General features: G+C 38.6%; 1 long non-coding RNA gene across 1 annotated transcript in view; it reads left to right on the forward strand.

Annotated features, from left to right (window-relative positions):
* The window catches only part of LOC127021203 (uncharacterized), a 67,589-nt gene that overhangs the window by 42,254 nt on the left and 10,284 nt on the right, over positions 1–15,051 (forward strand). The window lies entirely within an intron of this gene.

Consider the following 15,051-nt stretch of genomic DNA (forward strand, 5'->3'; position numbering starts at 1 on the left):
TACATTTGATGGTAAAATTCTAGTGCACTACTTAGCAGGAATCATCCTGAATCATAACTTAGTTGTCTTTCAAAACCATCAATATATTTCATCTATATTTCCTCCTTGTCTCTCTAAGCATGCAGGAACAGTGATGAATTCCACTCTTAAAAATATGCTGTCATCTGGCGACACAAACACAAAAAATAACATTAACTATGTAGAACATTATGAGTTTGAGGAGAGTGCTGTTACATGTTACTAGCTTCTCACAAACTATGTTCAGGGCAGCTGTGATGGAAACAGTATATGCCCTTTTAGAGCTGAAGTTCCAGTTCTGTATGGCTACAACGATACCGAGTCACTGCAGATGGAAACAGAAACTCCTTCATTCTAACATGTGCTCTCATGAGCATATTAAATGAATATATACCTCTGAATCAAGATGTTCAGATATTTTCTCATAGGAATGCTATTGGGATTCTATGTGCCTGTCATAATATTGATCCAAGCAGTCTGCTCCAATGGATTTGTTAAACAGGTTTTTACATCAGCACATAAAATCAGGAATTTATGGCTTGCCATAAGGCATACAAAGTGAGATTTCAAATCCCTGTGGTGCACAGCACATCACGCATCAGGAATGTCGCTATTCCTTGTAGCATCTATTACTCCAACCTGCTGCTAAAATGCAATTCTGGGCTGTGCTTCATGTATTTCAGGAGCAGGGATAAGACAGGAAGATGGATAAATTGCTGTGGGATGATGGCACAGGGGTGGTAAAGCTTATCATTCTCCAAAACTTTTTGTAATTTTGTTTCTGAACATGACCCTTTCTAAAACCACTTTTGATAACCCTGACTGTTCAGATGCCCACAAACAGAACAAATTAAGTAGAAGTGAAAAGTCAAAGCATACTTAACACATCATGAAAATCAAAGTGATGGAATTTAAAAAGCACAACAAATAAATGATTGATTATCAGTCTGAAATGAACTTTTCTGTCATGCCAACAAACTCTTCTGCAAGCTCCATCTGTATATAGCACCTGATTTTAATTGCTGCTAGGAGTACTACTTGGGCTCTTCTCCAGTGTCTCTCTGCTGAAGGGCCCATTTCAGTTCTGAAGAGCAATTTTTGTCCCCTGTACAGCCAACAGCAGTTACCTAGCAAGTCCTTGCAGGGTTTCAAGAGCTTCCGCCAAGACTTTACAATTTCCTTTCATCTATTCATGAGCTCTAATCCTAGTGCTCTCAGTGACTGTAGCAATTATCACCAAAAAGACTCTGAGTATGGCTGTGCTTTGACTGTCTTATAAATATACCCAAACTTTAAAACCAATGATGTGCTTCATAGCAGCTAGTGTTACAAAAGCTTTCAACGCAACAGCCACTGCTCCAGGTAGGTCGTAGACAAAGTGAACCTTTTGTTCTCTTCAAAGAGGTGGAGAACCTAGTGATGGTGATACTTAGGGGTTGACAGGAATAAACTCACTTATGCAGATTTTAATTACATGTGATCTGTGTTTCTCTGTGAGTCAAGGCACCAAATCCATCTTCACATGTATCCAATGAGCCCTTGAGTTCACTCCTGTTTTGCTGGATGAATTTCAGCCTTGTTTCATTTTCATTTCATGCATCGGTGTACAAATTTCCTATCAGCTTCTTGCTAGAGTAATGCATGTGCCATGCTAGGGAACTGGATGTCAGGGTAGTGTAAAAATAAAATTGTTTTTCATTGGCTGGGCTTGGGAATGGATAGGGAACCGAAAAGCCTGTTACATCCTGGCCTCCATTTCATACACTTCTCATGTAAATAGTGACCACAATCAAATAGTTGCCTGCTGGCTGCTTGATACCTGGTACAAGACGGAATAATAGCACTTACTACACTGGCAGTTGACAAGTCCTGTGCCTTTTACAGATACGATCATCACTGTCCTTGTAACCACTTGTCAATAGGAGATGCCAGGGATGCCAGTATATGTAGTATGCTATATATACTTATACAGTCAGACTTCTCAAGGAAACTGCCACTCAGTCCCTCTCCCATTACATCCCATCTCAAGCTTTCAATCTCCAGTTCTTCCATGTGATTCAATGTAACTCTGGAATGGGGTGGTGGATAGCAATAGGGATGCTGGTTGGGTGCTGTCTGAGCTTCATCTAGCCTTCTCAGCCTTCTGAGCTCTTGCAATAACAGAAATTTGCTTTCTTTCAAGATGCATGCACCCTCCCTTTTACACGGACAACCCATCTTTCAACTGGAGGAGAACAGACCTTGAATGGAGTGAGGGCTGGATTTTGTGCCATCTTCTTAAGTGAGTGAGGGTCAGTGATTGCGACAGTTGGCTTCCTTTAGCCGATCAGGGCTTCTATCCAAGTGTTAGCAGCCGTCCTGCTGAGCAAAGAAAGCGGAATCTACCCATGCTCCAGATGGGAATACATTTTCCCTGCTATATTTATTCTTCCAACTGCATTCGCTAGAGGCACAAGGAATTGTAGCTTTGCCTTCTGAACTTTGGCTTCAGCCTCCCACATTGATGGAGAACATGGATAAAAAAAAACACATCCATTTTTATTCACCATTATGTAACTTCTCTCTCCCTCTCATTTATTTTGGCATTGATAAAAACTGAGGAGAGGCTGCTGTATCACTGTATTATTATTTGGCTCAGTTTCAAGAGAAACCTAGTTGATTGAGGTTTCTGTGCTAAAGGCAGCTGGTCTGCCCTGCTCAGAGGGATTTCAAAATAGCCTGCCAGCCTTTGCATGGGTCCATGCTCTGCTTCTCAGACTCCAAGGCCGTATTCCAATTACTCCTTCAGAAGGGCTGATTTAAGAATGAGGATAGGCATGCCAAAAAGGCCTTTTTGGCAAAAGGCAAAAAGGGATTTTTTTATCTTGCTAGCTAAAATCAGCAGGTCTGATGCTGCTCTGCTGCTTTCTGACTATGTGGCACAGAGTAGCTTGCTCCGAGAAATACCAAATATTTCCTTAGTGTGGCTAACAGGCTGTTTTGTACAAGGCAAGGAATAAAGAGGACTGGGTTCAGGCAGGAATACAGGAGAGAGAAAAGAGGGCAAGGTTACCAGTTAGGTAAGGCTGATAGGATTCAGCATATCCCTATGGTGTAAGCTACAACATATAGCCAGAATGCCCAAGATCCAGGGCTATGAACAACAACTGGTTATGCTACATGCTGCTGGTTACTGTTGGCTGCTGCCAGCTGCATACTACTAGCTTTCCCAGTGCAACTCATCCTTTTTTTTTTTTTTGTTGAACTGATGCTTTTGTATATTTTTTTCCATATTTATACCTTAAGATGGAGCAAGAGCATAGCTGCAGGACAGAACTGACATAATGAAAGATCAACCGGAACTTCACCGGGCAGCATCTAAGTGTCTAAGAGAGCTTATGAGGGATTGGTGGCTTTCACGTGTCTAGTGAGGTTGCATAAAATCAGCACTTTGTCCAAGATACCATCCATTTGAGAAATGGGAATTCATCCACTTCTAAGTCCAGTGGAGCAATCACTTCAATGCTACTTTCAGTAAATAGACAAGAAGAGAGAAAGAGAAACTCTGCGAAGTGATGTTCTGGCAGAGGCCGAGAGCCAACATTCCACACTTTATTGCTTAAATTGCCGTTTGCAAAAGTTTGGTCCAAATAACTTTAACAGGTAACCCTATGGGTAGAGGACTTAATGAAGCCTGCTTTTCCATGTATTTGGGTCTATGGTTCATTGATCTAGAAGATCCTTTTTTTTTTTTTTTTCTTCTTTAAAGGTTGCATTGTGGCCACACTCCTGATCAGACATCAGACGTCACTTGGAACAAATTCTTGGGGTGCTTTAAATGGTACTGTCAAGGTTTCCCTCTCATTGGAGGTGAGAGAAGCCTTAAGAGTGGATGACCTAGTGTCCAATAAAGGTCTGGCTCACAGTGCAGCCTTTTTCTCAGTGGATAACCTATATAACCTCTCTCTTCTCTATGTGCTTCCTCTTTTCATAAAGCTTGCAGGAATTTTGTATCTTTGAGACCTTTCCCCCATCAAATTTTATTGAAACTTGATGGACAGGCTTAAAAGCTCTTTGATGGAAGAAAGACAAAGTTGTACACACATTCATATATCTTATTCCTTTATAAGATACCAGGCTAAAATCTATAAATCATAAAAAAGCCACCCTAAATTTTGCAAGTTAGGCTTTGTCACAAGGGGAAAGAAGGAATAAATTTATTTGTTTATTCTCTGGATAATGTTTCAGACATCATTATTCTTGGAACCCTGTAGTTTGCCACATCAAGCGAAGCATCAGTTTCTAGACACCCTGCTGACCACACAAGGAAGAATGCCAAGTCCTTCCCAAACCCAGGACCTTCACGCAGCAAACAGATGTGCTGCCTGCAGTGCTGAGCCACTGAGTATAAAGGTTGGATCAGTTTCTAGGAAATTAACATTATTTAGCCTTTAGTAGAGAAATCCCGTTCCTGGTACTCTTTTAATAATTTTTCTAGTAGCCTCTGTTTCATTTGAATATATTCCCCAGTGTCACATCTAATTTTTGTATCTGTATAGAATCCATTGTGGAGGATCAAACAGCAGAGGCTGAAAAAGCAAACATATGAGCATGGGTGATATGGCACAGAAGTGCAGTCGTCTTACTCTGTTGGCTACTGCTCTGAGCACAACAAAGAAAATCACTTTCAAAATACAATACAATGACTGTCTGAAGCCTATTCAAACCAGTGCAGGACAAACCTCAGAAGGGCCTGAGGTTCTGTTAGGCTCAGATAAGCTTCAGAAAGCATCCAACTGTTTTGATGATTATCAGAAACTCTTGCATCTGCCAGACTGGGCTGGAAAACTTGTAAGAAGCTCCCAGCTTTCTTATGAGATTTTTGCTACTACCTGCTTTGGGCCAGATGTGCCTCTGGAAAGGCCTCAGTAGTAAAGATGAGAGGCACACTGGAAAGAACTAAAATGGACAGAAGCATTTGGTCTCCAAGGAATGTGGCCCTTCATTTTCTGATTCCAGCTGGGAAGAGATGATAGAAAAGTATGTAGAAAGGAGGAACAGCCATTGCCTTTTAGATCTCAGTAACAGCAATAAAATGTCCACTCTTCCTTCTGGTTGCAAGACTTTTCATCTTTTTGGGCCAGTTTTATATCTCATGCAGACCAGAGCAGAGAGTGTGATCTCCTCCTGCCATCTCTATAATTTTAGGTGGAACAAAACACAGATCCTGGCTAGCATTCTTACAAAATACTGTAATATAAATATGTGGTGTTAATTTAATCGTTCTCTGTTTCTTCCCTTGACTCTGGTCATCTTCATGAGATTCCCTAGTCCTAAGCAGCTGACTTTTTTTTGTGTTGATCCTGCCTTTTTGCTATTTGCCACCACCCTTTTCCCTGGTAGCATATAGAGGAATTGACAAAGTAGTAGAAGTCTAAGTGTTAGAAAGGAACATCCTTTTAAGAAAGCACACAAAATATCCTTATCTCATCATGAAGATTCTGAACGTCATGCAGTATTTGTCTGTGGGAGTTGGACATACACATATTCTTGAGACAGTGGGAGGGAGAAAGTATTCTCCAAAGAAATTGTAAACATTTAAAAGTAGCATTTATCTTCAAGGCTTTTCTGTTCACTGAATTCCAAAATAGCTCTTTCGTTAGTTAAGTTTGTTATTAGGCTTCCCAGCTTAGTGAACTTAGATACTTAAGAAAAAAGGAAAACAGTGAGTTGTGCCTACTGTCTTTCACACTGCATCTCTGTGCTTTATGAAACAATTGTGATGACTGGATTACGTTTATCTTGTATGTAGCACGTCACATGTGTGTTAATGTATTTTATAGCTGTAAGGCTGCCATGGTAAGTCCTGGCCTTCTGCTGTACAGCTTGGTGTGAGACCTAACCAAATGCCTCATGCTCCTCTCTCTGAAGTTGATAACCAAGCTCCCCTGGGAATTTTGGTGTTACAGTGTAAAACTGAAAGATTTACCTAGATTTGGCTCATTCTGAATAGTAACAGACCTTTGTTCTCCATTTCTGAAAGATCCACAAGATCTGAGTTGCAGATCCACAGGTGGTGAGAGTGTTCTTTTAAAACAAATGCATGTAAATGGGGAGTTTGGGATGCTTACACCCCAAAAACCTTTAGAACAGCTTTTTTTCTTAAATGGTTTGAAAAAAATTTACCAGGATCCATTAACATTAAAAACTATGCTAAATCTCAAACATTTTGTTTTAAAAAGAAATTAAATAAGTTAATCAGCATTTAACAGATTATGTTATGTGTGGTAAAACTCCAAACAAGCCTAGATCTGAGAAAGAAGTTAATTATATGCAAGTATGAAACAGATGGTTTTGCATTTGGGAGTTTCTCTGGCCTTGCTTGTCGGGGACCTGATTCTAGAGGCAGCCTTCGCACTGTAGGCTGAAAAATGCATTTTGAGATCCAAATCCCTAAAACATAGTGGATGTCAGACCATAAAAACAGTACAGAAGCTACGTGAGTGAATTCTGAAGGAAGCACTCAATGGATAAACTCCTAGTTTTCGTCAAAAGCCACGTATTATGGTTACTTTCATATTTCCATTGTATTGATCCTTACTCTAGAAAGAAACTGCTTGCACATTCACGTCTAGGTTTGACTGCAGTGAAGTCAAGGTGGTTCTTCCTTTGAGCTGTAGAAGCTGGGATCCGATTCCCTATATCCTGTTGTTCTTCTGATGCCAGCTGAACTGCAGCAAGGGGTGTAAGTTTGCAAGCTCTCCTTGGTTGTCATCTGTTTACAATTTTCAGTTTCTTTTTGCAAAGAAAAGACTGTAAGACTGTCAAGCATCTTTAGCTTTAAAATGATAAATTCTATTTCCTCTGTTTTTATTCTTTCTAAATCTGAAGGTCCCTTGGCCACAGCTTCATCCTTTGTTTCCCACAAGACCCACTGATTAAGTCAGTAGGAATAGTCAGGGTTCAAAGACAAAATGCTGTTTTTAGGTAAAAAATAATGACTCAAGTAGGAGGATTCCACGTTAATGCTTTTCCATCACTATTTGAATGTATTTTGGGTACATGAATTTCAATATATTATTCTCTTTGGTGATTTGCAATAATATACTGCATTTTTAAAAAGAAGCTTTTTTTTTTTTTTTAGTTATATTCTTGCTTCAGAGCTGTGGCTGAATTAATTCTTAATATTATCAGGGTTAAAGCATCACCTCTATTTGAATGGCAAGGGAAAACCTCAGGGTTATCCTCTTTATATAAAAAAAATATCTTCAGCAATAACATTCACTAGCAGTTTCCATGTTATCTGTGTTACTTAAAGTAACTTTTGTGTAAAGGGATATGTTGCTATATCTCTAATTGTGTACCGCAGTCAGTCCTGATGGAATTTTATTCCTTATTACTTCTATTGTCTGCATTGCATTACTGGAAGATGACAAGCAGATCTGGACTTCACTCTGTTATATTCTGGACAAACACATGATAAGTGACTTGGAGACTTTGCAGTGTAAAAGTGATAAGAAGAGGCAGATTAATAAAGAGGAAGCCTAAGGTGAAGAATGGTAACATGAACGGACACATATTTATGAGTAGTAATTGCATTTTTAGCATTGCTAATGCTGAATCTGACTTTTTTTTCCTTTGTTTTTTAGCAGTTGTAACAGGGTTTTCTGCAGAAGTTACAATGATGCCACCCTCAGAAATTCAGTTAGGGATTTTCTGCTAGCTCACTCACAAGGACTGTTTATTTTATTTTTTATTTTTAGCTCTGCAACACATCCTCTATCAACTCGGACTGAAATTAACTGCCAGAAATAAAAATTCTAATTTAGATTCTTAATTACCTGCCTTCAGGTATGCTCATGGATCATCGGAGGCTAAGGAAAATCTGCAATGATTGTGTAATAATTTTGAACTGGCAGTACATTAAGCAAATGTATTCAGCCACAGAGGTTTACTGAGGCAGTTACCTTGGGGACAGCTCCCCAAGGTGCCACATATGTCTGTAACCTTAAAGGCACTTGAATTGTTGCAGATCTATGGACAAGAACAGATATGTGCCTGCATAAGAATTTAGTCAAGGGGAGACTCTAGTCATGATGCTTGAATGAAGAAGTGCTTTGTAGGTTTTGTTCTGTTAGCGCAGGAGAGAGGCTTTTTCGTAACTAGCACATCACCATGTTCAATTATATCAACCCACTAACTAGTTATCTCCATTCATAGGTCTGCTGATAGGTAAATAAAATTCTACACTGCTGTCCCTCAAAGGAAAGTTATTTAGTCAGCCTGTCATTTGGGAGACAAATCCTGCTAATTTTGTCCATGCTGATAGCCTTCTTATCTTTAACGGAACAATTTCTGTTGGTAATAATCTGGAAGCTTTTTGTTTCACCAAGAGAAAGATAGCAACAGCTATTCAGACCTTATTCCATTTGGTTAACTACAGTAGTACAGTAAATTAGAGTTTCTCTTAATTTTACTAGCAAACTTCTGTTTTGATATATTTAATTTACATGGTAATTCTAGTAATTAATTTTCAGCAATCCAGCAAAACTGTTGAGTCAAGAGGGTCTTAAATCTATTGCTGCAAGCTAGCTGGTAATGCTAGTCACCTGGCAACAAGAACAAATAGTGTGAGAGAAAGCACTGCACCAGTGGTAGTGGTAGCTGAAGAAGGGTCCTTTCTACAGACTAGTGAATTCTCTTTTTGTTTTTCCTAAGAACAAGTCAGATTTGGTGCATGATGTTGGATGAAAGGTTTTTGTATGTTTTATGTCTTTTCAGATTTGGGAAAATATTTAATTGAGATACTGATTTTTTTGTTTGCTTTATCAAAACAAAGAGATTTTTTTTTTTTTTCCTTTTCTTTTCTTTAGAGTGGACTCATTAGCCAGTGTGTCTCTGCTTCTGCACTACTACCGTTTGTCCTGGGTCAAATAAGTATCTGGAAAGTAAAAGGCTGGGGTGCAGGTTTGCTTTGTTGAGAAATTAAATGAAGCTACAGTGAGGTGGGTTACTGTATTTCCTTGTATCTTATGTCCCCTGCAAGTGCTAAGTTGTATGGGATAATCAGTGAAGAAGATGTTCCTGTTTCATAATTGCTGTATGGCACTTCATGAAACTGTAATAGGCTACACAGGATTTTTGCACTGATTTAGTGAAGCACCTTTTAAAACAAGACAGCTGATTAAACCATGTCAGCTTAAGTGAGAGTGCATAATGAGGGTCCAAGGTTTAGGATGTACTATTAGATGGTGATTAAATATAATCTAGCCTTGCAGCCCAACCAGGAGTGAGGCAGCACTGAGGCAATAATGCTCACAAGGACAGATTTCCTCCCAGTCTCTACAGAAGGTCGGCATCCAGTGTACTGAGATGGCTACCCATCGTGCTGAACAGCACTGTCTGCTTTTGCTCTGACTCAGCCGTAAGATAACTACATGATGTCTGATTGAATTGTTGCCTGGGTGGGCAAGCTTAGTTTGGCATGGAAGAGGAGCAGAGTGAGGTTGCATGTTGTGCAATGACTATATGCATACCTCTAATCTCTTTGTTCAGCTGTTGTCTTTTTTAAAACTCTCTAGGACTGGAATTAGTGTACTGGTGAGCTGTTTATGATGAGGCTTCCTGATCTTGCTGCAATACAGCAATTGTATAGAATAATATTTTACTTGCAAATGCTTCCCCATTGAATCACTTGGCTAAGTTCAAATTAAGCCACTGTTCAGTGTGAATGAGGATGACAGAATTTAACCATCAGAGAATAAAAAAATCTACCACAATTTAAATTGTACTCCCTACCACTTTCTCACTTTTCTACAGGAAAATGAGCTTCCCTTGTTGCCAAGAATAGCGCGCTCTGAGATATTCCAGCTAAAGCACGTAATGTATGAGTCAGCCTGAGTTTGCCTTTGAACCAAAAGGTTCATTAAAGTCTACAAAGCGGCGCTGAGTTTCAAACAAAACCCAAGGAATGAAATAGGGCAAAGCTCTTCAGTTTTGATGAGTTCTACTTTGAATTTTGGGTGCATCTATAGAGCTTTCGGTATAGGAAGCCAGGCAAAGACAAAGGTTACCAGATTAATATGAATCCATTCTTTAATAAGCTTTCCTCCGAGAAGTAATCTTAAAGAAACATCACCTAATTTAAAAGTTTATCCAAAGGCCATTGGAGTTGATTGGAGTTTTTTCTATTGACTTTAGCAGGCTGAAGTGTCTGAGTGTCACAGTTTAATCTGAAAATATGTTTCAGTGAAGCAAGCCATGTTTGCTAATACATGCCAAGTAGTTTTTTACCTTGTTAATATAATGAAATATTCAATTTGAACAATAGTTTAATTGAGCAGTTATCTGATAATCTGTACATGCTTAACGGGGCAAATGTGTGAGGCAGGTGCAAAAAAAAAACCTTCAGTAAATTAAACTAATACAACATTCAATGAACTAATGAGGTGCTGTGGGAGTTGCATTTCAATTAAAAATCTATGAGGATATAAGCAACTTAAAGTTATTTGTTAGTTTTGCCTGCTTTCAATGGAAGAGAGAATCGGTCAAAGGCTCCTTAAACACGACTGAGTTGGAAATGAAAGCTGCAAATATGTTTTAATGAAGATATAACAGTTTCTGTTCCAACTGCATTTGGCAGTCCTACTTCTTAACAACCTGCCTGGCCTCACTTACGTTCCACATAGAGCGACTTGGATTTTCTCATAACACTTTATGAAAGGGCCAACTGTAGAGAATGACCAACATACGTCTCAATTCCTACAGGCACAGTAGAGACTAGTTGTGTGTCTGAAAAAACCATTAGGTTTATAGACTTTAAGAATGAATAACTCCTGATATGCTTGCAATAAGCTAAGGGGATTGATCTTTAATGGTTTTCCAGATATGTTGAGAGTTATTCAGCAATTTGAAACTCCAGAGGCTCCAGCTGAAGCAGCCAAGAACAGATTTGATTGTCAGCCTTGCAGAGGTCCAATGAGGATATAGATCATTTGTGAGAGTAGCGTGTTACAAACGGGCTATTTGAAGAGAAGCAAAGCAATAGGGAGAAGATGTACCAAATACAGTGCCATCGGCAGGACTTCTGTGAGCCTGAAACAAAGTTTTTTGAAGTTTTTGAGACTCTTTCCTGTTAATTTAATGAATAGTACACCAGATGTCATCTCTCCTTCATGATGGTCTAACAATGCTTTAATGAATTGTAATTGCACCTCTTGAATTGCGATTACAATAACATTAACTTATCACCAATGTCTATCTCTTTCTGCATCTTTCACAGGAGCAGCCAAGGTGAGGCAGAATTTCTCTTGGGCTTTCTGTTCTCCTTGTTCTGTAAAATAGGAAAAAATTCTTCTGTTTTGTTAAAATTTGTGATGTGTTGTTGTATGTGCTAAAACAGCACAGAGAGCAAAGGGATCCTGATTCAGCCCAGAGATCTAACAAACAGTAAACAGAATTAACAAAATTAGCGTCAATAATATCCCCTTCACATATGGAAGGCCTTACTGAGAGAGAGGGATGGCCTAGTAGCATTTTAGAACTCAGATTACTGATTTTGATTGCTCTGGTGTTTTGCTAGGGAACAGATCCCCAAATAGTAGTAAAATGATATTCCTGTCTGGTCTCATCATCTTGGTATGCCTCCAGATATCAAACCTGTAAGTTTTGATTACAGATTTGTCTCCAAGATAAAGTAGAATTAATCTTTTACAGGGAATCTAATGAGGAGCTTTCCACAAAAAGGTTACAAATAGTCTTCTAAACCCTCAAAATGATAGGGGCATCATTCTCTACTAGAGTAATTACCGATCATGGGATTAATGAGTTTGGAATTTGCTGTTATTTTGTTAACCTGAATGCTTATACACGTCAATCGACATAGGATTATTCTTGACAGGTGGACCTGTAATTTAGCATATCACTTTCTTTTTCTTGTTATAAAAATAATACTTTATACCAGGAGGAAATTATTTGTCACACTCAGTATGTCAAAATATTTGGAAAGTTGCCCAGAACATGAATTAACCAAACACCATACAACATTATTTTTAAAGTAAATTACATTAGTTGCTCTATAAATTACACAGTGGTTGTATTTCCCATACCTCTACTGGTTTATCCCAAGGAGCATGTCAGCATGAGGATTGTGTTTTGATGATGCAGTAGACAAGCTCTACAGAGAGATGCAAAAGCTGTGCTTTTGAATAGGATCAGACTTTGGGCTGCAAATGGTTCCTATCCCATGTTCTTCATGGGCCTATCTCCAAATCCACTGAAATTAAAGGAAAAACTTCTGCTGACTTTAGTGGCCATTAAATCTATGTAACATTCTGAAAATAGCTCAAACCCCTGCTTTTTCTGAAACCCATGGCAAAACTCCCGAAGTCTTCCTTATGGTATTGTTTTAGACTCTGTTTTTGAAGGTTTTTTCAGCTTGCATATAGATACAAATTCAAGAATGAATGAGAAGTCCTTGTAGCCATCAACATCTCATGGCATGCGCTGTTCTGTTTAAAGATTCAGTGTTGCATTGCATTGTAGTCTTTTGTTATTTTTACGAGTGCAGCTATTTCTCTCAGCAATTTTTTAATGTCAGATGGGCGTTTGCATTGTTATGCTTAGAATCAACATTGAGTCTTTCTTAATCTGTTACATGACAAAAATAGAGTTTAAAATATCGACCAGTTTTGGCACTGTCATTGTGGCAAAGTATTTTAGAGATACCTGCAAGTAGTCTATGAAAATAGGTATTTCAGAGGAAGCATAATTCTCTTTGATGAAGTGCTTATTTTAAAGCAAAGACATTATCTGTATTGCAACCTTGTTTGCTTTGGAGTTTTGCATAATTTCTAGCAATCTCAGTGTCTGAATTCTTCTCCATTACGTATTCCACTGGTTAATTTATGAAGTGTGAGGAATAAAGCTGGTTAAAAATAAATTTACTTTGGTGATACTTAATCTTTTTCCACAATACGTGCTGTAATTAACATATTAATCTGTAACAAATGCTAAAAGTTTCTTCCTAATCGTTTTGCCATACATTTCATTTGACATTTCAGTTATATTTCACTGGCTTGCCCTATGAGTATAAAGCGATAAAAAAATTCAATGAAATCAGACATATTCATACTAAGAATCTGATTTTTGTATAGGATTAATTTGATTTTTGTGAAAAGACTCCGTAGTTGGGAAGAATGTGACTTACATGAACAAAAATACCATTTGCTAAATGCCAAGAGGAGGGAAAAGAATAAGAACTTAGAAATGATTATGTAACATTTTAGATACACTCTGAGCTATCTCAGTATAAGTTAAGTGAAAAGCATTACAGAGGCACATTAAGTTGCATCTTCATGGGGAATAAAAAGCTTACAAATCACAAAACCTGCTACACTCTGGAAATGAATGTATAAATATGCTGGCATCATACTGTGCTGTGGGTCAAATTCCTCTCTCAGCACAACAGCCCTACTCAGTTTAACTTTGGGAATAGTTTGAAGAACTTTAATAAGATTGAGTGATTAGTTTTGTTACAATGACAGCAATATTTGGGATTTTAGTTTTTCCTTTCAGTGTTGGGAATTAAATACGGCAGTACTAGAGCTTAATCTGTAAGAGTTATAGAAGCAAGGTGTTTACAAAAATGACTCTCTTAGTTTCATCAGTGTTGTATCAGCTCTTCTCTCTAACGGCTGAGAGCATTTTGGTAGACAAATTATTATAGTTATTTTATTGTTTGTATTGTAGTAGCAACTTAATGTGTTAGTCATGGACAGTGTTCCACAGTGACAGACATAGCAACATAAGATCATGAGTTGGGCCCTGCCTCAAGCAGTTTGTAATCTACTATAAAATAACAGTAGGAAACCTTATGATAGAGTACTGAGGTGGTACTTATGGCATAACATTCAACATGGTATAACCTTACTAAGCAAACTAATCAATCTGTTTATTAATTTTGAATCAATTCCCCCAAAGCCTCTGTAATAGATGTTCCAATTATCGCAGAAGGGAAAACCCTTTTTCCTGGGATTACAGGAGAAGTGTTTCATTAAATAGGAGCAACTGAGGGCTGAGATGCCAAATTCCCCATTATTGTTTCTGCAGGAAAGAAAGTCCAAAACTCCAGATTCTCAAAATTACTGTTCATCTATGATTGCATCCTGGCAGCCAGCAATTAAGTTTTCATCAGTAAATGATCCATAAGTAAAAGTTGTGATCCTGGGCTGGAGGACTAGGGGTATGTAGGAAAAGAGCATAGTTCCAGATCCTGTCAGAGCATTGACCTGAGAAGTGAAAATTACAGCACAGTAGGAATTTGTTCTGTTTGTGGCCCCCTCTGTCATCCTTTCTGAATTTCTCCTGCCTACTCAACTTCTCCTCATGTTGTATTTGTGTGTTTGAATTTTCCTTCCAAAATGAAGCAATTTGCATTTGTCTTTTTAACAAATTTGATAAACTTTGGAGTATTTCTCTATTTTATTAGCTCACTGATAACCCTTTTTTCCAAAGTGCTTATTAGTTACCTGTCTAACTTTGCATCGTTTTTACAGTTTATTCCGAGCAATCCCTCTATGGCCCACTTAACATATGACTGCTCTTGGAGCAGGTTTATTCAGCTAATGGCCTCCCTCCTTACAGTACCTGAATGCTGGATGGGAAAATGCACATGGGCTGTCCACGGCTCACCAGAAGGTTCGGTGCTCTGTGGGTTCCCCTAAAACACTCTTCCCTGAGGAGCTCTGCTTGCGGGCACCTGGTGAAGATTAGCCTGGTGAAGGCAGCGCCTGGATGCCAGACAGTGGCATGTCCAGGTGTACATCAAGCTGTATCTGCAGCATAAACCCTTCAACAACAGCTTCAATAATCTATGCTGCTGTGTAGGAATTATTGATCAGAAGCCTTACGACTGCTCTATCCATTAGGCAAGTTACCTTGCCAGAGATGGAAACCAGAGAAGTTTGACATGATAGATTCTTGAAAAATGTCAGCCATTTCTTTTCACTTATTTATTCCCCAGGCACTGACAATTTAATTCTCTAATAACTTGTT

This window comes from Gymnogyps californianus, chromosome 12 (assembly GCF_018139145.2).
Source record: "Gymnogyps californianus isolate 813 chromosome 12, ASM1813914v2, whole genome shotgun sequence".
NCBI lineage: Eukaryota > Metazoa > Chordata > Aves > Accipitriformes > Cathartidae > Gymnogyps > Gymnogyps californianus.